The following is a 26,527-nucleotide window of genomic DNA, read 5'->3' on the forward strand; positions in this document are numbered from 1 at the left end:
TCATTCCGGTTGTTTAATGCTAACTTAAGGTTGCTGTAGTTTAGACCTTGTACCTATTATTTTACTATGGCAAAGAAGGAATGAATTAAATAAAATCATGTTAAAGGGAAGAGGGACAATACAAATTAGTTCTCCCTGTTGATTTTTGCCTATTTAATACTTTTCAGGAAAAGATCTTGACAAAGATCTTTCTCGTTTGTTCATTTGCCATACATCTTGTTTGTTCACTCATGTGCCTTTGTAAGTGAACGTATAATGGTGAGTCATGATGGAATTCCTAGGGTAAAGATGAATGCCTTCCTGTGTTTATCTTGCTTCTACCATATTGTTAAATTAGTGAAGCGTATTTAATTTTTTTAAGCCATTGCTATGTTTTGATCATATGCGGTCTACCTGAGAAAAATGAGATTAGAGGCTTAGTTAAATCAAATGGAAAAGCAGTTGGTAAGTCACAGTGAAAATGTGGGACACATTTAAAAATGCATATCTAAGCTTGAAAATCAGAAAATATAAAAAATGGATAATTTCAAGACTGGCTCACAATGTTGGAGTCTTATACAGGGAAACAAAAGACTCATTATATGTATGTGGATCAGTTATCTGCTATCACGTGTAGTGCTGAAGTGGTGCAAAAGTACCACTGCATTTATGATTAGGAAACCACTTTAAAAATAGCCTGTGGTTGGGAAGAGTATGTGATAAATCTGTTCTCAGTGCTGTATATTAGCGCTTCCTACCCAGTCTACAAGATATCCCTTGAGTCTTGGGGCTGGTCAGATCTTGGGCTAGTCATCCCTGGTCATGAATAACCTTCTGTTTTTTCCCCAGAGTGTCAGAAAAATAGTATTTTCTATTTGTGCCATGGATGTAAGTAAAGATGGGAAACCCTTATTTATACTCAAGACATGGAGACCATAACAACATTGTTACGTAACATTTTATTAGCTAGGTGAAAACGAGAACAATGATTGATATTCGGCTGAAATTTATGGATTATGATCGGGTTTTGAAAGGAATTATCTTGAGATTCAGAAATATATTTTTAGAAGATGGTCTCTGGACATGTTTCTCCTAAAGGTGAAAATATTAAGTTTCCTTGTATTGACTCATGTAACAGTGAGCAGGCTAGGTCCTCTCAAAAAGCAATGGAGTGAGGATAAAGGTGAAAGGCAATGAAGCACCCTTGAAGAAAGCTGAGAACAGTAAAAGAGTGCAAGAAGCAGAAGCAACTGGGGATAGATTTTTGCTAATTTATGAAGCACTTAAAACCATTTAGAACCTCTAGTGGGAATCAGAACTTAACCGGCAGGGTCTGCCTTTGTCACTCAGTTCATATTGAGTATGTGTCACATGCAAAGTAGTGTGCTGGGCACTGTGTAAGAGGAGGAATGAGGCACTGATCCCTCCCTTCTGAAACAGACAGGGTCTCTCCAAGGCATTTTCTGGGAGTGTCATCGTAGGTACCACTAAAATACCATGGGGATTGCAAGGAGGATGAGATTATTTCTAGCTGGAAAACCTGAGAGGACTTTATGGAGGATTTATTTTATATACTTGAGGTTGAGCTCTACCTTGATATTTAAAAAATAGTTCGCTTTAAGTTTTGAATATTTCTGCTGAAAAATATTAAACAAGTAATTATGGTATATGGAGAATTGAGACAATCTGGATTAATTAGAACTGGTTCACTTTGTAGAACATTGTAGACAGAGTGGTAAGGTCCAGAAGGGCTCACATGTTTTTCCTTTTTTCATTTACTGGCTTCTGTAAGTAATGTCATTATTTTTATAGATAGATACTCTTAAAATCTTGCCATAATCTCTTGAGTCTTTTCCTCCTTCATCCTGTGTTGCCACTTACCAAGTTACATCGGTTTTTCCTCTAAGGCAATGATTCTTAACTTTGGACGCACATTAGAATCCCTGGGGAACTTTTAAAAATCCTGATGACCGGATTGTACCCCAAGTAAGTCAGAATCACTGGATTGAGGTGCAGGCATCAGTAGTTTTAAAAGTTCCCCAGGTGATTCCAATGTGCAATAAAGATGGTTTATTGCGTTTCTTCCTTTCTGTCTCCAGTACTGTTGCCTTATTCCAGGCTCTACTCGGTTTCTCCATTTTCCAGTCTGTTCTGCCTGCTCAGGCCAGTGTGAACTCCTGCCCTCAGTAGGACATTGTTTATTGTGTTTTTGAAATTTCCTTCCCACCTGTTTAAACCTAACCTGCTCTTCCTTTAAGGTCCACATTTTTTATCCCATCTTTTTGCTGAAGTCCATTTCAAACTGCACCGTTTTACATTATTTCTTTGTGGCTTGAAGTTTTGCACCTGTTTACTTCCTTGAATTGTTGCTTAATTATATTTCCTTTATCCTTGTAATTTTGGCGACTAGGTTTTAAGCTTTTGAAAGATGGGAACTATTTTAAAAATATTCTTTCAGGGTCTAGTATAATGCTAGAAGAGGTCCTCAGTAAGTGCTTGCTTAATGAGCGCATGCTGACTTGGGAGAAGGAGAATAAAATGAACAATTTTGAGTATTCATGGTGCTAGGGATACATTAGTGCAAAAACCAAAGATCCTTGCCCTTATCGGCCTTATATTCTAGAGGGTTCTGGAGGAGGAAGCCGTGGGTGGTTTGCCTCTACTTTCTGTAGGTCTTTCAATATACAAATGATGTTTGTTGAAAAAATTAAACCAAGTACTCTGAAATAAGCAGTGAGTGAAAGTGATGTCTTAGATCAGAGAGTTAAATTTAATTCATCAGGTGAGGGCCAAACTCCCTTTTAAAGGCTCCAAGGGCCAGGAAGCCAGCAGCCTTAATGCTCCTGCTTGCATTGTGGTTTGAAGAATTAGAGGGTATTCTTGGCTCTATTGCTAACTTACTGTACGATGCTCTAAGAGATATTGATGTTAAAAGTAATGCATTTGACCTCTACTTACTTAACATTATGGAAATGCCTCTGATGAATGACACTAGAGGTTTTTTGACCATTCATTGGATCTTTGTAGTTCCACAAATGACTTCCAGGTTTCCTTGAAATGAAATGCGGTTATTGTGGTTAAGTTTAATTTGTTCTTGCTCTATGAGCCTAAGGTTACTCTGCCTGTGAGGGTTCTAGAGAAAGAAAAACAGCTTGGATGGGTGTCATAATCTTAAGAGGTTTAAAAGTGAATGGATTTAAATTAAAATGAAATGTAATTGAATTTGAAAGAAGTTATTGCCACTTGGTTTATTTTTGTATAATTAAAAGTCATACATGTACATTAAATTACTGAACCACCATTACTATTGACATTTAGGGATATGTATTTCCAGTTTTTTTCCCTTTCTTCTATGTAGAGTGTTTTTTAAATTTTAAAATAATTTTAATCCTCTTAATGTTCTCTGTATATAAACAAAATATTCATATAAGTAGGGTTCAAACTATTAGGTTAATGAGTTAAAATAAACTGCCAGGATAATGGGTTAAAATTTCTGTTCCTTAAATATATAGATGACTTTGGAGCCCAGTTGAGTGTTATAATGTTCTCTGAAGTTATTTCACTGCCAGTGAAAAACTTCCTTCTGAAGAGCCCTGTTCTTCATACAGCTGAATTCTTTTTTTCACACTCTTCATTCTGCTGAGGGATACGCTGATCCTTAATATATTTCTTTTTCCGTTTGTTAAGGCATATGCTTTTAGTTGTTTTTCTAATAGTAGAATTTATTGAAACAAAGCTTACTTGTCTCTATTACCACACCCATCCTCAGCCCCCTGACCCCTCAAAAAACAAATAAACAAAACTCCCCCCACCCAAGAAAACGCCACCCAAATCTGAAAACACCTAACACAGTATCTGAAACATAGAAGACCCTCAGTCCTTGAAATGCCTTCCATTTGGCTTTGGCCTGAGCAATCTTGTCCAGCAGTTCATGGTCATATGTGTTGACTGACTGGAGTTAGGCCTTAGAATTGGTGAGAAGCAGCACATTCCTTGGGCTTGAGTAGCTCTAGCTCTGTGCCATTCAGTATGGTAGCCGGTAGCCATATGTGGCTATTGAGTACTTGAAATGTGACTAGTCCAAATTGAGATGCGCTGTAAGTATAAACTAGACACCAGATTTCAAAGACTTAGTACACGGAAAAGGATGTAAAATATCTCGTTGATAATATTTTGGATACATTGGGTTAAATAAAATCTGTTCTTTAAACTTAATTTTTACCTGTTTCTTTTTACTTTTGGCCACTAGAAAATGTAAAATTATATATGTAGTTTGTGTTTCTTGCTTGCATTATATTTCTCTTCTGACTACTGAGTAACCAACCAGCTAGGGTTGAGTAGGTAAGAGTGTAAAAAGAACTTCTTCATTGAATGTCCAGAATGGTACAATAATCCATATATAGTAGCTATTATATTATACTTTGTATTTTTAATGCCTAAAACTTTAGGCAGAAGAAAATTGGTTCAGCTTAGGACCTGGTGAGATTGATGTTGCTAAAGGATAAATTTTATCTTTCTTCTTGCCCAAAAACATTGGATGCAGTGGTTGTAAGATCCTTAAAGAGGAATGCAATAACTAAACATTTTTTGTATTGGACTAGGCATATATTTGAAGGGTTTGATTATGTTTATATATCAGGTATAAAATTTTTATTTGATTTGGATAATAGTTTGATATGGAATGTATGAATAGGATGCAGTTACTGTTCATTTTCAAAGATATATTGTTGTTGTAGTGAAGGGAAGCACTTAATTTAGATGCTAATCTCTTCTCAGTTTTGCAAATGCCTTCCTGGAATCACTTCAGCATAGCCAGAGCTTCCCAGCCTTTGAAGGTCTCTTAGAAGAGCTTGTTACTGCATTATTTCCTGGCTGCATTTTCTTATTTTTAAAATTATATCTTAATTTTTTTCTGATTATAAAAGTTCTGTGTTCATTATAAATCACCTGTAATCCTACCACCTATTTTTCATGTATAGCATTCCAGACTTCATTCTGGCTATGTGTATATGTATACACATATCTGTTCTTACCTTACTGTTTCTTTTTTTAACAATAAAATAAGGATCATCTGTACTATTATAGTGCTTACCATATGCCAGCCATTGTTCTAAGAGACGTACATTATTACCTATTTTACCCCCATAATAACCTTTATTGAGTTATTTGCTCAAAAATATATATACATACAGCTGACATTTGAACTCAGATCTCTGTGACCTGAAAATCTGAGCTCTTAATACTTTATCATTGTACATCTTTACAAGTCAGCAAATACAATTTTACATCAACATCTTTAATGGCGATGGGAGTTTTCCACTGTATGGCTTTGTAAATGACTGTTCTGAAATTAAATACTCCATACTAAATAATATAGACCCATGTCTGGTATAGCTTCTTGAAGTGAGCAGAACAGAATATCCTCCCATTCTGGACTCTAGTGTTAAGTGTCAGATGTTTCATTTGGTTCTGTGATGTGCAACTAGAGGGGCTGAGCTTTGTTGTACAGTATGCTATGGTTTCCATCTTTGCTTGAACACTTGGGTTTCTGCTGTAGACTCTCACCTGTATTGCTAGTCCATAGTTCTGTAGCTGTGCTTGCATGTGTTATATTGATTTGTTAGTGTAAGCTTTTCTGTGAGCTGCCTAGCATATTTGGGAAAATTTAGATATAAATAGATGTTGCATTGAATGCAAAATTTGAGCATATGTAGGACTTGCTTCTCTTGACAGAGCAGGATTTATTCAATTTGGAAACCTTATTTGTCAAAAATTAATGTGTGATTTTCTTATGGTGTGAAATGAGAGGTTTAAAAGACCTTCTTAACTCTGAGGAAGACATCTCACCCCAGTTATATTTTGTATTGCTTTCTAAGAGGTTCGAGGTACTTCCTATGTATGCTACTCTGGCATTATGAATTGCAATATTTAACAGCCGAGTTCTTAACCTTTTATATGCAGAAAGATGCATGTTTACGTAGTAGATGAAATAGTGCTGGCCTAATGGAGCAATAGTGGAGTGGTCTCTTGAAATCAGGATGATGGAGCAGACATGGAAGCCGGCCCAAGTGTCAGGCTGCAGATGGATATGGTTTTAGCCTCCGCGAGATTGCTGTTAGACTGTCCTTGGTATTGCTTTGTGCTCTTTAGATGTCAGGCAAGCTTGAAAATATTTCATATCTAAAATATGTTTCTGGATTAAACGGTAATAACCTCTAAATATATCAGAGTATTAGTAAATGTTGCTGGGTTGTGGGATGATAGGCAATATAAATTTTCTTCTCTATTTTCTCCCGTATTTTGGACAATATTTCTTATCGTCATAATGACACCAAGTTTAAAAATAGACTTAGACCCTTAGTTTTATGTGTTTTGAATTTTTAGGTTTGTTTATAATCATATGCTGTGTTGTTTATTTCCAAACACTATTAATATGGGATAATTGAGAATTTTTCACCTTAATAAGGTCTTGATTCATCTTTTTGAGGTAGTGATTCCTTCAAGGCTAGTTTGACTAAAGTGGTGAGTTGTGAGGGTTTTTTTGTTTACTATATACGCTTCTAGCAATTCTTGGTCAAACAGAGTCAGTTATCTCTGGGTGATGGCATTTGCATCATCCTTTTCTTGAGCTATATATCAAAGTGATTTTTTACCATGGAAGTATAGAATTGTAAAGTTCAGAATTTGGGAGTGACATTTGTTATCATCTAGTGTAGGCGTTGACAAATTATAGCTCTCAGGTCAAGTCTGGCCTGGCACCTATTTTTGTAAATAAAGTTTTATTGGAACATAGCCATGCCTATTTATTTACTTATCATCTATGGCTGCATAGTTGAGTAGTTGTGACAGAGACCATATGGCCCCCAAAGCCTAAAATATTTGCTATCTGGTCCTTTATAGAAGTTTGCTGAGTCTTAATTTAGTCCAGCCAACTAATTTCTTTGAAGATTTTAAGTTACAAATGCAATTTCTTTCATGAATATAAGGCAATTTAGTTATCTTATTTCTTCTTGGATAAATTTTAGAAGTTTGTGGCTTTTAAAGAATTGGTCCATTTTATTCAATTAGTCAAATTTTGTGTGCAAAGAGTTGCGTGTAACATTCTCTTATTATCCTCTTACTGTTTGTGGGGAGTCTGTAGCCATATTCTTTAATTCATTCCTAATGTTGGTAATTTGTATCTGCTCTTATTTTTCTTTGTCACTCTGGCTATAGGTTTATCAATTCTATTGATCTTTTGAAAGAACCAGCTTTTGGTTTCATTGATTTTTCTTTATTATTTTCAATTTCACTGATTTCTCCTCTTTATTATTTCTTTTCTTTGTTTCCTTTGGGTTTATTTTGTTCTGCTTTTTCTAGTTTCTTGAGGTGGGAGCTTAGGTTATCAGTTTGAGACCTTTCTTCTTTTAAGTGTAAAGATTTAGGACAGATTTCCATATAAGCTCTGCTTTGCATCCCGTAAATTTTGATATATTGTTTTTTCATTTTTGTTTAGTTCAAAATATTTAAAAATTTTCCTTAAGTCTTCCTCTTTGACCAGTCGATGATTTGGAGGTATGTTGTTTAATTTCCAAATATGTGGAGATTTTCTTGTTATGTTTCTGTTATTGATTTCTAGTTTAATACAAATTCAATATGGTCAGAGCGCATGCTTTGCATGACTTCAATTCTCTAAATTGTTTAGTGAGATTTGTTTTATGACCCAGTGCTACCTTTGTGAATATTCTACTTGCACTTGAAGAGTATATATATTCTGCTGTTGTTGGATGGAGTGTTCTGTAAATGTCAATTAGATTCAGTTGGTTGATGGTGTTGGTTGATCCAGTTGGTTCAGTCCTTATATACCTTGCTTATTATTTATTTATTTGTTTGTTTGTTTATTTATTTAGGGTCTGCTTGTTCTAATGATTACTCAGAGAGGAGTGTTGTAGTCTCCAACTATAATTGTGGATTTGGCCCTTCCTTGTTGCAGTTCTCAGATTGCTACTCTATGCGTTCTTTCCAGGATTTTTAGTTGCATTCAGTGGGATAAACAGGGTGGAATGTGTTTAATCTGTCTTAACCAGAACTAAAACTCAACCACCTATTTTCAAAACAGCCTGAAACTAGAGATAGAGATAACTTGGCCATGATCATATTCGGGTAAGAACAGTTAAGACTAGAACTGAGGCTTCTGATTCTTAGTCCAGAGCTACTCCTCATGGTGCTCCTCATGGTGCTCTTCCCATGTGATGCCGTGGATGGTGGACAATACGCTGATGCTTCCATAGCTTGATCAAGTAACCTTCCCAGAGCTGCTTTCTCAACTGTAAAACGGGTCATTAATAGCTGCCCCTCTACCTGACCTTGTTAAAAGGCACAGAGAAACACTCAAACAAGACCAAGTAAAATGATAAAAATGGGTTAATGGGTGGTGGTATTGCAAAAATATCAAAATGCCTTGGAATAAAAAAATGAAAAATGAAGTGTAGCCAAGAACAAGGTAAACAGGGATCTGGATAGGCAGAGACTGAGGCTGCTTTCCTGACTCTTGTGGGAGGTCCATTCCATGCTTTCTGCCTGTAGCAAAGAGCCAAAATGGCAGTCTCTACCCCCGATCTGCATGATCTTGTAGTAAAGCATCTAATCACAGTTGACAAGAAGGGTCTTTTTCCCTCCTCATTTGGATACCCTTTTTGATGTGAATATAAAACTGTAAAGTGCTGTACCAGTGCAAATTGGTATTGTTTTAGGCAATTATAATACAGTTCCTTCTTCCTCATTTATTCTTTTTGGCCCAAGGAATAGGCTTTACTTTTGGCAAAGCTGTCGTGTTGATAATAAATTGATTCATTTAAAATATTGTAATTGTTTAAATGTAGCAAGCTAGGCTTTTTGGGAGGCTACCTGTTTATCTAAAATGCCCATATGTGACAAACATGTAAAACGAAAAGCTTATCAATCATAACTTTCTACCCTAATATTTTCTGTTGATCTTAAAAAATTTTTTTTAGTAGATGTTTTAGAGGACTTAAGGTAGTTAGTAAAAACTCATTGAGCTTCTAAGCTATCTTTGCCAGAGACAGGCAAATTCCTGTCTGCCAGGAAATTTCCTCTTCTCTGATTTCAGGCCTACTGTCTTGAAAATTACTTTGGTTTTCATATTTCTTAGTCATAATATAAAATTAGAAGGGTGAAAGTCTGGAATGTCATGTTTTTCTTCTCCAAGTGAATGTCCTTATTCTTTCTGTTTATTTTGGATTGAGTCTGTGTTCACATCTGATGACTGCTAAGTACTTGACAGTCATTAAATAGCTTATTTATTTTAAAGTGGGTTATTGGATATTTGGAACCAAAGACTGAGTACTGATTTTGTTTGGTCATTCTCTGAAAATGGCGTTAGGACCTTTTCATAATGGCGTGATTTGAAGACATACTATAAAAGGAAGATATTTCCTTTCAGTTGCTTTATGCTAAAACAATATCTGGGCAGTAAATTGTCTTACAAGTATTATTTTCAGATGTGTCGAAATGATTGGCCTCCTGTTTTACTCCACTTGTAGGTATTCTAACTTTTGGTTTTGTAATTTGCAGTTTGTAATAGTCTACCAAATAGAATGCAGTGTGACATCTTATTTCAAGGCTTCCTTACTACTTGTCCTTTACATTTAACTCCAGAGCATGCTTGTCCTGAATTACTTCTCCCTGCTTTGAGAGAGAATTATTCGTTTTGTAGATTCAAATATGAAACTCATCTTCTAGAACTAAAAAGATTTATGTTTTGGATTGCCCTTGTTCTTGTGTCTATATGAATATTGCTTATTATTCCCTGGTGTAAAATAATCTGCAATATTTTATAAGAAAAGTTGTAAATATTTGACCAGTGATACCCAACTATAATCTTTAATGCTCATAATAATAAATACACTGGTTGCTGGGAAGCGGAACATATTTGTTTATGTTGCTTTTAAGATTCTGTGTTACTGGCGAAACAAAACCATTACATATGGGAAAATTGTTTTGTTTTTGAAAGTTGGTTGTTCATATATACCCTTATTTAGAGATTTCTGTTGTGATAAAGGATCATCTTGCCCCCCTCACCTTTTCAAAGCTGATTTTTTCAGATTATTAAAATTTCTTAATTGAGGAAATGGACGTTGATTTTTCTTTTTCAAAGCAATATTAAATTTTGTAGTATTCAGAAAAAAATCCAGTTTTAAAATTGGAAATTTCTAATGACAGTGCTTTTTAACACTGACGCCATTGGCTAGCTCTTATTCGTTGTCCATACAGCTCTTTCATTTTTGCAAACTCTAAAAGCTGATTTAGAATCAAACTATTCTTTTTGACTAGGTTTTTCTAGCCAGTGCAAAATTAACCATTTTCTTAAAACTACTCTGAATCAAGAATTACATTAATTTTAGGGTTATAATGATAAACGTCAGTAATTATACGTTTTTGATTTGAGGTTTTGGTCAAGTGGCGATTCTTTTGACCCTCAAGATTTGACCATCCAGATATGAACATAGGTTTATGGGGAATGGTACATATAAGAGAATCCCTTATGAAATGACACGATGTTGTGGATTGTTTTAAAATATTCCAGCAAAAAACTAACAGAAGGGTGATAAATAAAACGAGAAAGCAGAAAGTTGATGGTTGTTAAAGCTTGGTGGTGTTGCATAAGAAAGTTCGTTTACTTTAATCATCAATCCTTTTTTAGATATGTTTGGAAAATCCCATTATAAAAAATAAAGAAAAACCCACATCTCTTATCATCATCATGGTTATTTGAGTAGGTGTCAGCATATTAGATGCTTAAGGACACAGTCCTTGCCATATTTATAGCTCTTCTGAGGGCTTTTGTCTATCTTGCAACCTCTGGAAGGCCTTGTTTTATCCCACCTAGCCCCCTTCTCAATCTCCAGTTCTTAGGCTGGCCTATGATGTCTCTTAGGCTGATTAGATTCTCTTGGGGATTTGTATGGGAAAATAATGGGAAAAGGATGCAGTTAGATAATGGGAACGGAAGCAGGAAATTATGCCATTAAGTAGAGTCAGGGTCATGAGGGGTCGTGGCAAAGTGAATTTGTGGGTGAGCAGCAGCTATGAATTAGATAGGCAGCGTAGAGAGTAAGAATGGATCAGATATTTGAGATTGGAGGAGGGTGCAACCAGCGAAGGGGAGGATCCTCGGCTTCCTGTGTGGCTGCTCGTAAGGCTAGTTGCCCAGCAATGCTTGGGTTCTTGTGCATATGTATCCTTGAAGTAAACCGTTTGTCACTAGATTCGATTTGAGTTCCTTAATTTTCCAAAAATGAGTGTAACTAGTGTATAGTCATTGGATGATACAGAGCTTTCTTGGCTAAATTTTTAGTAAGCACTTTTTTAGAAGGTCAGAAATGGTCATTGCTTAATCATCTAGGCATTCCATAGTCCAGTTCCTTAAGCATTACCAGAGACATTGTTCTCCCCGAGTGGTTTTTTTGTTTTTGTTTTTTTTGGTGAGGAAGATTAGCCCTGGGCTAATATCCATGCCCATCTTCCTCTACTTTATATGTGGGACGCCTGCTACAGGATGGCTTGATAAGCGGTGTGTAGGTCTGCGCCTGGGATCCAGGCCAGCAAACCCCGGGCCGCCCAAGCGGAGTGTGCAAACCTAATCACTATGCCACTGGGCTGGCCCCCTGAGTTGTATTTTTAAAGATCTATCATGTGTAGTAAGAAACTTTTTGTTTCTTGTCTACTTGACTATTATATAATTTAGTAGTGACGTTTACATTGTTGTTCACTAGACTTTGATTGAATGGAATTTAATAAATTGCAGTAATCAGGGCTTTTTTTGGGGTGGGGACATGACTTGTCTTCTGCAAGTTTCTTTTTTTTTTTTAATTTTATTTATTTATTTTTTCCCCCAAAGCCCCAGCAGATAGTTGTAGGTCATAGCTGCATATCCTTCTAGTTGCTGTATGTGGGACGCGGCCTCAGCATGGCCGGAGAAGTGGTGCATTGGTGCACGCCCCCCCCCCCCCCCCCCAGGGATCCGAACCCGGGCCGCCAGCAGCGGAGCGCCGTGCACTTAACCGCTAAGCCATGGGGCCGGCCCATGCAAGTTTCTTATTGAGAAGTTGCCTCAACACAATTTTAGGTGGCTTAAACACTATTTTGTTGGCCAATATGATTTCAGATTCCTTGTTTTTGCTATTGATTATGAAAAGACATGGCCTCTAACTAGAGAAAGCTTTGTTTGAATATAAACACCCTATCTACTGTTGTTTTTCTTTCTTTCTTTTCCCATTTTTGGTGCTCTTTTTGTGGGCAAAAATAAGGAGGAGGTCTGGCTTAGAAGAGATAATGCTAGGATAGTGAGGGTAAAAAAAAAAGCACAAATGAAATTGTTTTATCATTATAAAGTACTGGAGCAAGTATAAAACTATTTATATTAAATAGGATATTCAAAGACATTCAAAGACAGAAAGACAAGGTTGGCATTGAGGAGTGGTGAAGGGAGAAACAATAATAGATTTAGAATGAAGAATTAATTAGCGTCCAGGGTTGGCAAACCTCTTGGCTTGGTGGGAATGAAGAACCATTAAAGAACCATTTTATAAGAAAGACTGGCTAGAAACAGTCCCCTGTTAGTGGGTGGCTCGCTAACATTGTCAGAGGTCTTGGGAAATGTTTGCTTTTTCCCCTTTAATTTGCTCCTGTATAGAAAGTTACTGCTTAGACTCTAGTGATAAGGGGCTTGTGGAGAAAGGTGTTTTGATCATATTATTACTTTTATTTTATAGCATCTTTGATTGGCAGTTTTCTTGTAGGGTGGATTTAGCCTTTGATACATTTCCTCAGGCCCAAGAAAATGATCCGCTAAAGTAGAAATGAATGCAACTATTGCATTTAGCCTCTAGACAGTGACACATTAAGGACTAATGACTGCCAAAAGGAAATGTCAAACACTAAGCTAGTCTGCTTTCTTTGGCAGCTGAGAATCCGGTGAATCAACAGTTTTAGGGGGTGTATGTTTAATGTGGGTGGAGGAAGAGAGTGTCTAACATTTTTTAAGGGCCTGTTGAGTTCAGCACAGTTGGACTTGGAGCCAGTTTCTACTTTTCTAAACCCGAAAAAGGCACATACCATAGAATAAGGGTAGTTGCTCGTCATGGAAGTAATAATTGGATAGAAACATTTAAAAATGTGTTTATGGGCTTTGTTTTTATGTATTTTTGTTTAATTGTTGGTAGATGCTAAAAAGTGGTGCATTCATATGTGTGAGGGGGTGTACTTTAGTGTTTTGATTGCCTTGATACTGTTTTTCACAAACAGGAATAATCTGAAGAGTCTTTTGAAAGAGAATGAATAAATTCGTGATTCTGGAGGTTTAAGGAGCAAATTTATATTGAATAATAAAAATTATTTTTAAGAAAAGGACAGCAAATTTAGCTTTTAAACTTATAACCAAGTGTGGTCACCATGTCCTGGATATTTAAAATACTTAAATATTCACATGCAAGGATGGGGAGAGTCACAGCTAAATGGTACAAGGTTTCTTTTTGAGGGGATGAAAATGTTCTAGTGGTGATGGTTGCACATACCTGTGAATATACTAAAAAATTGAATTGTATACTTTACCTGGGTGAATTGTATATGAATTATATCTTAATGTACATCTTAATTTAGGCATCTTAATAAAGCTGTTTAAAAATGTTCACATGCTTTTTCACATGTATGTATGCTAATGATGTGACGAGTATTTTAAATTATATTTCCTATAGGAATCAAGGCAATTTGTTTATTCTATATGAAGTAAAGAATGTTTTCCCCATTTTGAAATGAGACCTATGTCTGTTATTGCCATCAAATGACATCAACTACATTAAAGGCCTACATTGTGCACAACGTTGGCTTCTTTAATCTCCTGGCTTTGTATCAAACAGACTAACGACCTGCAATTTTCTGTGGCTATTTCATTTAAATTATGAATATGTCAAGTTAAGGGTTGTTGAATCAAAAATAGTTCAAAAACGCAGAAATCAGATTGAACATGTATCATTTCAAGCCAACTGTTTTTCATTTTTATTTTGTCTGTGTGAAACAGTAGTGGTACAATATGAATTTTGTTGGCTCTTAAATTATCACATTTTAAATACTTTGGTTTTTTTATGTGAAGATTCTGCATATAATCGCCTAGAATTTGATTATACAACTCTAAGAACTATGAAAAGGAATCAGCTTTTATATTAATTACAGAATCTTTTTAGATTTTTTTGTGGTCAGAGGAATATAATGGATTTGGGGAGAGATTTTGCTTGAAATAATGGTGCTCATAAGTATATAGTAGTATCTCATAGCTATATTCTAGGCCAACTTGAAGGAATTGCAAAAAAGATGTAGCAGAGGTTGTAAGTGAAGTGGCTTGTTTTAAGCAACATTACTTTGTTTGCCTATGATGGATTTTTGCTTCTATGGGGTACTACCTGTAGCTCAACAGCGTGGATTTTCAGTTTCTGTCATGGAGCCTTTTCCTGGTTTTTGTGGTGCACCTACCAGACCAGCATGGCTGATCCTGTTGGGTTTGCTGCTGCCCAGTGGAATTAACCTGCAGATCTACCAGCTTTGGTGAACCCAAAGGGCTGGCCTTTTTTTTTTTTTTTTTTTGCAAGGAGATCAGCCCTGTGCTAACATCTGCCAATCCTACTCTTTTTTTTTTTTTGCTGAGGAAGACTGGCCCTGGGCTAACATCTGTGCCCATCTTCCTCCACTTTACATGGGACGCTGCCACAGCATGGCTTGCCAAGCAGTGCGTGGGTGCACGCCCGGGATCCGAACTGGCGAACCCCGGGCCGCCGCAGCGGAGGGCGCGCACTTAACTGCTTGCGTCACCGGGCCGGCCCCTAGGGCTGGCCTTTTCTATGGTGAAGTGTAGGACAATGTTGGCAGTCTCCTTACAGCTTTCAGTGATCCTGAGGCTTTATCACAGAAGTTTGTTAAATTCTATTAAAGAAGCCAGCAACAACTTTACAAGCAGAAAATGTCTCGCTCCACTCTGTATATGTAATATAAAATTATAGCTACTAACAAGGGGTCAAATTAACTGTAATGACTTCTTTCCAGGGTTTTTCCATTAATGTTAGCTTGCTATGTAGTTAGTCCCTTTTATCTGTTGGTGCTTGCTACCAGACCAAACTGTACCAGGCACCAAAAACAAATTCATATGAGAGAAGGAATTTTTGAAAATCCTTCTTAAGCTTTTTCTGCAACTAGGGGGGAAACTGAAAACATTCCTTTTGTGTGTGTGTGTGTGAGGACGATTAGCCCTGAGCTAACATCTGTTGCCAGTCCTTCTCTTTTTGCTGAGAAAGATTGGCCCTGGGCTAACATCTGTGCTGATCTTCCTCTACTTTATATGTGGGACACCTGCCACAGCATGGCTTGATAAGCGGTGCTTAGGTCCATGCCGGGGATTCGAACCTGTGAACCCTGGGCTGCCGAAGCGGAGTGTGCAGACTTAACTACTGTACCACTGGGCCGGCTCCGAAAACATTCCTTTTTAACTGTTATAATTTCTTAATTAAAGTGTCAGTTGAAAAAAGTCAGATATGATCCCTTTTTCCCACTTTTCCTATTACTTTATTTGGGGATATTTAAATTCTTTTTTTTTTTTTTAAGAAAATTCTCAGAGAGAATCCTGATGGTAGAATTTCAGGCACTGTGACAGGAAGTAAGAAAGATGTGTTTTGGTAGAGACAGTCACCCTCAGATCAGTGTGGGCAGGTGCTTGTGAAGCCTATTTTGGGGAGGGAATCTCTCTAAATTGAGGTCCTGGGAGATGGAACATGTCTTTGTTGCCCCAAGTAAATTTTCAGTGAATTACAGAAAGGAAATATCTGGGCAGCTCGCCGTTCTGTTGCTGCTGCTTGGAGGTTGGTACTAGTAAAGTTGGTGTTTCTTTATCTGGGATTGAGGAATTGAAGGTAGAAGCTGAAAACAACGAAGATTCTATAGGCCAGTACATCACTTGTTAGTTGTGCAGTTGTCAGGGATGCTTACCGTTACCTGTGTTTCTGGACATAAATCAAGTGGCTCCTCTGTATCTTTGAAATTCTCTTTGCTTAGTAGTCCTACTTCTGGGGTGGTAAAATCTACCCAATTTGAAGCTTTGTTTTCCCTCCGGATACGTTTAACTACACGTTTACTAATACATATAGGTTGTTGGCATTAAGGTAAATTTCTCATTGAAGGGATTTTCTGTGGAGCGACATTGTTGTAGTTCTTGACAGCTGCACTGAGCATGAAGAGTTACCTAAACTCCTCCAAGTCTCAGTTGCCTCAACAGTGAGTTGGGGATGATGATAGTGCCTACGCACACAGCATGGTCGGGAGGGTGTACAACGGCCCCTGCTGTTAATACTACTGCTATATCACCACTACTATTGCTAATACATTTTAGTATTTTGAATGTTTTAAAACTTCAAGTCCTCTATTTTTCATTTTTACCTGTTCTGCTTTCCAGTGATTTCTTAAGAGTAGTTGCATTTCTCATTCTGCTGAGTGAAAGAGCTTATTCCTTCCTTCCCTCCCTCCCTCCCCTTCCCCTCTCCCCCTTCTCTTTCAGGAATGGTCAAATACATTTGGAGAATTTTCCCTTTTTTATGTGCATTCTGGTAATAATGTCTAAAGACTATTAATTTTTAGCAAGTATGTCCCTGCTGACTGTGTTGCAGAGGTTATTTTATTGCTCTCCGTTTGTCTTAACTGTCTTGCCTGAAGTTGGTGGCCTTATTCCCAGATTCATAATATGTTCTCTTTACTGTTAAAATATACATTTTGTTTAGGTCTGGCATACTTCTTTTTGGTTAATTCTGAGTTATCTGGCATTGGGAAGCAAGGCTCTAATCGTCAACGTTCATTCTCTGAATTGAGTTTTGTATAGGCATCTCTGTATAAAATCTTTTTATTCTTTCCCACCTATTTTGGATTTATTTGGTGATTGCATTTGAAACATGTTTTATTTGAATACTGTAACTATCCATATAGTTTCTTTTCTTGTTCATTTTCTACAAGTCATGTTTATATTTCCTCTCCAGTTTATTTTAATATCTTTCTAGTACTAGAGGAAAGTGGTGTTACAAATAAGACTCCTTCTGGTCTTATTAATTAACCTACTAGTTCATTGTTTAACAGAATTTACATATCCTAGATCTGGTTAAATAGTTAACCAAAAACAATAAGTTTAGGCATTGCCTATGTAGTATAAAAAGACACTGGAACAGGGGCCAGCTGGGTGGTGCAAGCGGTTAAGTGCGCGCGCTCCGCTGTGTCGGCCCGGGGTGAACACGGCCCGGGGTTCACCGGTTCAGATTCCAGGCGCGCACCGACGCACTGCTTGGCAAGCCATGCTGTGGCAGCGTCCCGTATAAAGTGGAGGACGATGGGCACGGATGTTAGCCCAGGGCCAGTCTTCATCAGCAAAAAAAGAGGAGGATTGGCAGATGTTAGCACAGGGCTGATCTCCTCACCAAAAAAAGACACTGGAACAAGTAGTGTGAGGTCTAGAAGGTTTCTTTCCCTTTCATGTTATAATCTCTCTCTCTCTTTAGAGCTCTAAAATGGCTGAAGAGAAAAATCTTATTAGGAAATAGTTAAGCTGGGCTGACTTAGAGGTGAGGCATGTGGGCTGGCTGGCATCATCACTGTTCACTTAGGAGATATGAACAGTTACCTTCAGATGTTATCTGTGAACTTGCTCATTGGATTAATTATTAGTTGCTTCAGAAATGATACTAAAAAAAAAGAGTAATGGGAAAGCGGTTCATTTGCTGGCTGTCATAGGTTTGTTTTGAAAAAGGTAGGTCTCTGTTGTTGAGCTGAGATCCTTATGCCTGCATTACTTCCTTATATCTACTAAAAATTTTTTTAAAAAATTATTGGGGCCGGCCTGGTGGCGCAAGCGGTTAAGTGCGTGTGCTCCGCTGTGGCGGCCCGGGGTTTGCCGGTTTGGATCCCGGGCGTGCACCGATGCACCGCTTGTCAGGCCATGCTGTGGCCGCGTCCCATATAAAGTGGAGGAAGATGGGCACAGATGTTAGCCCAGGGCCAGTCTTCTTCAGCAAAAAAAAGAGGAGGTTTGCCAGATGTTAGCACAGGGCTGATCTCCTCACAAAAAAAAAAAAAAATCTTAAAATAGGTAATATATTTACATGATTCAAAATTAAAAGGGTATAAAAGAGTATATAGTGAGTATATATAAAGTCCCCTCTCATTCCTGTTCTCTAGCCATCCAGTTTCTCTCCTTAAAGTTTCTTATATCTCCTTCCAGAAATTTTCTTTTTGGGAAGATTAGCCGTGAGCTAACATCCATTGCTAATCCTCCTCTTTTTGCTGAGGAAGATTGGCCCTGTGCTAACATCCTGGCCCATCTTCCTCTACTTTATATGGGACGCTGCCACAACATGGCTTGACAAGTGGTGCATCCATCCGTGCCTGGGATCCAAACCTGCGAACCTTGGGCCGCCAAAGTGGAGAGCACAAACTTAACTGCTACACCACCAGGCCAGCCCCTCCTTCCAGAAATATTTTATGTAGATACAGTAAAGCACACACACAACCAAACACACACATTCTAGTTAAAGATTACATGTGTGTATGTATTGAGGGTTATATTACTTGATTGTAAAATGGGCTTTACTATGATAATTTGCTGACTTCTGCTTATCTTGTCTTTTCCTTTTAAAAATGCTTTTTTTTTGCTCTTATGGCCACTGAGTCTTATTCCATACCCCGCTCTTTTGGCTAAAATCTTCTGCATCTCTTTTTTTACTCCTAAGAAAGCTATTTCCTGTCTGTCTTTGCTTTCCTGCTTCTTTCTCAGATATTTAATCCCAGAGGCCTCTGTTCTTGTTCTCCCTACTGTGGCATCAGCTTATAGTCCCTTAATGCAATGAAGTCTGTAAACCTCACATGTCTGGAATGTAATCAGTGTGTCTTGTGTCATGTCTGAATTGTTTTTCAGCCAAGTCATATTGAGTGGCCTTAGGCTAGGTGCTCTATTATTGCCTGTTCTGTATATTATTGAGGTTACTTCTATTTAACAAATAATTACTATTAATGATAACACATATTAGTATATTATCTATATAGCCAATACACATTTTCTCTCTTCTTTGAAATGTTTATTCCAGAGTGTCAGGTCTCTTGACACCTTGTAATTTATTACCTTTTCTTATCACAGATGGTTTAAAGTAGTCTTAATTCACTATAACAACTTTGACGGTTTTATCATTTCACTCTAGTCTCTGTCGCTTTTGTGTATCTGACAGTTCCTATGGTCTTTAACTCCTGACCCTGGCTCTTGTCTAGAAAATCTTCGTTTGTTCTTTTTTAACTTTGAGTGATGCTTTCTGGTACTGGAGCCTAAAAAGCGATACCTCTACAGATTTAAAATTTGCTTATTACCACTACAAAAAATTAAATTAGAAAAACCCGGTCTAATGAGTCTTTCTTGGTGACTGATAGTGCTTTCTAGTATTAGACCTTTAACTTTAGCCATGCACAAAGAGTGTTTACATTGAATTTAGGGGATATTGAGCATTACCTAAAGCTATGGTAAAAACTGGCATGCTGTACTCTAGGAAAAAGGAAGACTGACTGTTCAGTAAATGAACCAACAAACAGAACGTACTCTTTGCCTTGTGACAGTAGAAAACATGCAATGTAATGTTACCAGTGATAATATGCCTGGGAAGTTGAGGATAATTCCATAAAATATTCTGTCTAGAGCATGTCATGGATAATCGAGAGAGGAGAACCCACATTGCCTTTTTTGTTTTCTTTATTGGGCTCCTATCTCACTGCGCCTCTCTTCCTATCCTGTTGGGCACTGTTGTGACTTCTGGGGCCCTTGGCCTCACATCCTCTGGAGGTTGTCAGTTGATCATGGCAGCTGGTTGTCATGGGAAGTGATGCTACCTTGCCTGTGGGTAAAGGTGGACTACGATGGCATCACTGTGGGGATGGATGATTTCTTCCTCTAAGCACGGGAGATATTTAGTATATGTACATCTGGTTAACATGGGTGCTATCCAATCAGTAGTGCTATCCTGCTGGAGCAGAATTCTGGAGGCTTCTACTGGGCCTGGCATTGACCTTTCAAGTAATGGAGGGTGTATGTGTGTGTGTGGAATATTTCAATATTTTTAACATTACTTCAGTGCATTCCCATGACTGCAAGCCTTGACTATGAGGCTGTGGACCAATAGCCAGATCCCCTCCACGCATATCAACATTTCTGTCTTCCAGGCTTGGTTCAGGGAGGTACTTTCTTTTACCTCTTTCTTGGGTAGTGTCCCAGGACAATGATTCTAGCCTCTTCTCCACTGTACATCCTCTTTTTCACTGCCTTCATTCTTCTTCCCTTTTCTGCTTTTTTCTTTCTTTTTACATGGTTGTCATTTCCTTTGCAAGATCCAGTGAATCTGATGACTACTATATAGTTCAATTATAGTTCCTTCCTAGAGCCTGTTTGCCTTTTTAAACACTATAATCATAAGAAATTAGGCTTCACTTTTAACAAGTGCAACTATATGATACAAAAATGTATAAAGGCAAAGATAATCCTCCTTTAAATTTATATACGCTCACACATACACATACATGGATCTTCCATAAATGGGATCTGTATACCCATGCTGGGTTCTTTTATTTCCCCCTTTCCCCTTTCCTCCCTCCTTCCACTCAGATCTCTTCCCCGTCTCACATCTTCCTCTTCCAAAGAACCAGTGTGTGCAATCTGGTATGAATATCTCCATATTTTTCTCTGCTTATATAATAAAACTCCAATCTCTACTTCCCTACTCCCCCCTCCACCTCCCCAGGTAGATTTTTTTGCGTAGGTGTTTGCTTGATCAAAATGGGATAATTGTTTACAAACCTGTGCCTCATTGTTCAGCGATATCTGTTGGAAATCCTTTCAAGTCTGCTGGTTTACATCTAATTCATGCTTTTAATTGCTGAGTAGTATTTCATGGTATGGATATACCATAAATTATTTGACAACTCTCCTCTTCTTGCAGGCATTTGCTATAATTTTTGTGTGTGTGAGGAAGATTGGCCCTGAGCTAACATCTGCCAATCCTCCTTTTTTTGCTGAGGAGACTGGCCCTGGGCTAACTTCCATGCCTGTCTTCCTCTACTTTATATGGGACGCCGCCACAGCACAGCTTGACAAGTGGTGCGTCAGTGCGCGCCCAGGATCCGAACCAGCGAACCCCGGGCCGCCACAGCAGAGCATGCGCACTTAACTGCTTGCGCCACCGGGCTGGCCCCAATAAAAATTTTTTTTAAGCAGCATGAACAACGTTGCAGTACCTTGTGTTTGGTGCTTTATTTCTGTGACATGATTCTTGATTCTATTTCTATGGAATTACTGTGTTGAATGGTACATGCATATTTTATTTGAGTGGATGTTGATAGATTATTTCCCCCCAAAAAGGCTCAACTAGTTGCAGTTCTACCACCGATGTAAGAAAATAGCCTTTTCTTCACATCTTCTCTAACAGTAGGTGTTACTTGTTTTATTTTTTCTAATCTGATAGGTATGAAGTAATAGCTCATTATTACTTTAATACTTTGCATTTCCCTAGCCACTTTTGAATTCAAACAATCTTTTTATATACTTGTAGGTCATTGGATTTGCTCTTCTGTGAATTGCCTATTCATCTTCTGTACCCATTTTTCCAGTGGCTTGTGTGTCTTTTTATTTGCTGGAGCTCTTTGTATATTAAAGCCATTAACCTAATATCTGCGATGTGTGTTATTTTTTCTAAATCTGTCATTTGTCTTTTGACATTGCATATGGCTTTCTTTTTCTTTTTCTTTTTGCTGTAGACGATTCACCCTGAGCTAACATCTGCTGCCAATCTTCCTCTTTTTGTATGTGAGCTGCCACCATAGCATGGCCATAGACAGACGAGAGGTGTAGGTCTGTGCCCAGGAACCAAATTCGGGCTGCTGAAGCAGAGCATGCTGAACTTAACTACTAGGCCACTGGGGCTGGCCCTTCTTTTTCTTTTTCCATATCGAAGTTTTATTTTTATTTTCATATATGTGTGTTTATCTTTTGTTTTATGGCAAGGGGATTTCCTATTTTGGTTAAAAATGCCTTCCTCCCCTTTAGATTACTTACACACACATACATCTTTGGGTCAATCAGGGTTCAATTACAGAAGCAGAGCAACTATGAAAGATACCTAAAGGATTTATTATAAGGATTTGATATTATGCAACCATGGGAGCAGACTAAACAGTTTATATGAGGCTGTTGCTTTTGTATCTGGCGCTGGAGCCGGAAGTTAGCAGGGCATGCAGTCAGTAAGAGAAGATGGTACATGTGAAGCAGCATTAACTGTGGAACATCAGCTGGACTCCATGAGGACAGCCTAGAACTCATATTGGCCTCTCACTATATCTAGGCCCCCAACTCTGATGATAGAGGTTTCATGGAGGAAAAGATGCCACTCTTTATCACAGATTTAAATATGTACCTGACCCAGAAGTGAGAAAAACTGAAGGAGAAAATCCTGTAGGAGCTGTGGTCTTGGTTGCTGCCCTGTGCTAACACAGTGAGCCAGCAGAAAAGCAAAGCATATGTGACCTGCAGTAGCACCTTGTACCTGCACTGACCTTCCCAGCATAAGAAAGATGATTGCTGCTTCATCTCCGCCTTCCATATCTCACACATGGATGTCTCATGTGGTCCAGGATAACCTGGAACTATGCAGGGAAGGGAATTCTGGGAAATGTAGTACCAGATTAGCTTAATTGACTCTATATAAAACTGTCACAATCTTTCATCTGTCTAGTGTGAGATAAGTGATCCAACTTCATATTTCTTCCAATTGGATAGTGACTTATGTTTATACTATTTATTGAATCATCTTTTTTCCCTACTGAATTGAAATACTACTTTGTGATATATTCAGCTATACTAGCAAATATTTAAATTGAGAATTTGGCCTAAACTTAGTTGTGTTTCAACACTAACAGATTTTATTTTTCTTTTTCACCTTAGAAATGCTTATAGGTGAATGATAGAACATTTCCTACGTTCACTAACTGTGTGCTCAATTGGTTTTATTAATTCAGGAATTACTGACAGTAATAGATACTGCTTGAGTCTTAGAAACCTTCATTAGTGGTTACTCTTTAGAAGGGAAATCTTAACACCTCCATGCCTGTTTCACACACCTCAGCAACAAAGCCATACTTCCTAGTTCTTGCTTAAGAATTAAACAAAAATAGCCACAAGGAATATGCTGTGGCTGTGTGTGTATGAAACACATGCAAAAGTAGTACAAAAAGAGAGAAAAGACTGTTAAACTTAATGGTTCTAGGAAAGAATTTTCACATTTCAAATGAGAGTTTCATATAAATGGATGTATTTCAAATACAGATTCCTTTGTAAAAATTTCATGGTTGAATACAAGGTAGTAATTAATTGCCTGACTTTGGGCTTTTAGGTTTTATAAAAATTCTTTTCACATGGCCATTTTAATTGTTTAGGATCAAAATTCATTTGACCTGGATGAATGGACGAAGGCGGCCAATCATGGAGCTGGTTTAGTGAAGGTTTTCAGAGCCTTTCCTTCTATAGCATTCTATGATAAACCTTCCTTTCACAGTTCTCATTGACATCACATCTGCAGGATTTCTATACTCTTAAATAGTTTTAAGAATATTTATTTTGTTTTTATTTTTACCCACATCTGCAAAATTTGTGTGGATATCTGCTATTTATTTGTGGATATACAAGTTCCTGACTGCAAGCATTGAATGTGACTCTACATGTAATCAAGTGAGAGGTTCTTTTTCTAATCAAATAAAAATGGCCAGTACAAGACTTGAAATGAGAGGAGCCAAAGTTAAAAAAAAAAATCTTTGACAAGAAATAAGCTAAATAATGGCTGTCTTTTTTTTGTAAAGAAGACTGGCTCTGAGCTAACATCCATTGCCAATCCTCCTCCTTTTGCAGAGGAAGATTAAGATTAGCTCTGAGCTAACATCCGTGCCCATCCTTCTCCACTCTGTATATGGGATGCCTCCACAGCATATCTCGATGAGCGGTGTGTGTGTGGGCACCTGGGATCCGAACCTGAGAGCCCCAGGCTACCGAAGCGGAGCGCGCGAGCTTAACCACTACACCACATGGCCGGCCCCAATAATGGCTTTATTTTTGAGATAGAAGCTATTTTGTTTTGATCTATGTCTTTTTGCTTCCATTTTCCGCCAACTGAACACACGTACTTGTGCCTATATACACACTCTCTTACATAGTCTTAAGTGAAAAATGTAAATGCTTGAGAGCTCCCAAGTAAAGAAAGATGGAATAAAAGGCTAAATGAGTGGGCCACCTATTATCACTGAAGAGAAACTTTAAGTGGGAGAAGAAGAGGAAGAAAGAACAGTTTGACAAACTCCTCCTACTGCAATAGTGTAAAATATAGACATTTTGTGATACAGTGAAAATAGAATAAAGGATTTTAAGGGCAGAATTGATTTGACCCACTAGGTCTCTCTATTAGAAAAAAAATTCCCACTAAGCCTTTCTGTAGACATTTTTTTCAGTTTCTTTTTTTGGGGGGCTAATTTATTGTGATGTCATCTTATTCTTCCTTATCCTATGTAGATTCAATTCATTAAAAGGGATAATGATGGCTTATATAATAGTGTCATCCTATATGTAGAGCTGTTTCTTACTCCATGGGACATACGCTCTGAGTGATTTCTCCCCAGGACTGGCAGTGCGTTTTCACTGATCCCCCTCACAGTTTTGAGTACCGGTTGTAACCTTTGATAAGATATTTTCAATTTTATGGAGAAAAAACGTAAAATTAAAAATTTCACGGAGAGCGAAACTGGTCCCCACAAAGATCAAACCCATGCCTGGCCTTTTAGTCTTCATGTTTTAACCAAGTATGCTAGCTTGGTTGTATAATATATAGCCAGCTCTCTATATAAATATTATTGTGGATGTGGGAGATTACAGATTCACCAGTAGAAGCCCTTTACTAGCGATGACAGAAAATCCCATACATACTGGGTAAGACATTCTTTTCCCGCCTGTTTCCTAAAAATTTGCACCTTACTGAGTTTTTATCTTTTTTTTTTTTTTTAAAGCTTAGAGTATTGTTTTACCAGTGGATCTTAGTTGCAGACACTTGCCTGGAGGTGTGCGGGGAACCCACACTTCCATAAGGTGTTTGATGGGTGATACAAGCTCTCTTGTCTCTCAAGGTCTCTACTCTGTCACTGTTGTAGCAGAGGGGAAAGTATGTCCCTTTTCTTCTTGTAAAAAGAGCTAGAAAAAGCAACAAGAGTTGGTTTCTGGTGGGTTCTCCCCATTTGGATTTTTCCCTACTTTGGTTAAATCAAAATTAATGTAGAATCCTTAAGTCTGTGGAAAAGGTCTGGACATCTGATCATTTTCATGGTTTGCCTAAGTGGAGAAATTTATCAGCTAGACTTGATTGTAATGAAACTGTGGAAAGAAAAGAAATGTGTGTTCTTATTTGAGACATTTGAGGAGCTTGTATAATTATGATGATTTCTGAAAGAGTCTAAAGAAAGAAAACATTTGATCATGGAGAGAGAACTAAAGACATGATAGAGTTAAATTTGGATAGGGAATGAAATGATTCTGAAATTCTGAAACTTGTTGCTATTGTGAAGTGTAGCCCTTAAGATGTCATTTTTCATCTTCAATTCTGTTATTAAGATGGGAGGTAGATAACGGTTTGGGGCTTTTATTAAAATTGTATTGGCAGCCATGCCACATAGTTTTTTAACAAAAAAACAGCACTTCCACTGAGGTTTCTAACAGTGAAGCCATTAATGAACCTCTTATATGTGGAAGTAACAAATTAAACCTTATAATAAGATTCTTTTGTAGTACGTGAGGGAATAAAATTAACAGGTTGTCACTACACTGTGTTCCTGCATTTCAGTTTAATATTGCCACCACACTAGGGAGTCAGAAATTATTGTTCTAAAAGTTTAAAACTTTATTTTGCAAAAATTTTAAGAGTACATCAGTAAGATGGGAAAAAGGGGTAGATTTTACTAGAGTGAAGGGGACCCAAGCAAGAGCTTTGCCCTATACATGATAAAGTAGAAACTGATTCTGCCTTTTTCGTGTCTGATTCGTGAGAGGAAGTCTTTATTTTCCCTTGAAAAGAAAGCTGTAAATATGGAAGCATGGAGAAACTGGCTCTTCAGAAAATAGTTTTAGATTGGAGATTAATAGTGAAAACTTGAAATTTAACATGGGAACTCGGAGGCTGTCTTTATTTAATACATGCTGGTGAACGAATGATTTCTTACATCTTTTCCCTTCATGCTCCAATCTGCTGCCCATTTCTCTTGAGCAAAGCTCTTGGAGAGAAGCGTTTGTTCTTTGTCAGCTGACCATTGGTTCTTACCCTTTGCCTGTCCTTTAAATAAATCTCTTTCCGTTATTCATCTTCCTTAGCAGCCCCTTTCTGATAGTTGAAGTTATGGGTTTTGTTTTTCTCAG

The 26,527-nt window shown here is 37.7% G+C and overlaps 1 protein-coding gene across 3 annotated transcripts in view; it reads left to right on the forward strand.

Annotated features, from left to right (window-relative positions):
- Positions 1-26,527, forward strand: part of CTNNA1 (catenin alpha 1) — a 316,163-nt gene that overhangs the window by 203,514 nt on the left and 86,122 nt on the right. The gene's annotated exons all lie outside the window — the stretch shown is intronic.

Source organism: Diceros bicornis, chromosome 1 (assembly GCF_020826845.1).
Source record: "Diceros bicornis minor isolate mBicDic1 chromosome 1, mDicBic1.mat.cur, whole genome shotgun sequence".
NCBI classification, from domain to species: Eukaryota; Metazoa; Chordata; class Mammalia; order Perissodactyla; family Rhinocerotidae; genus Diceros; species Diceros bicornis.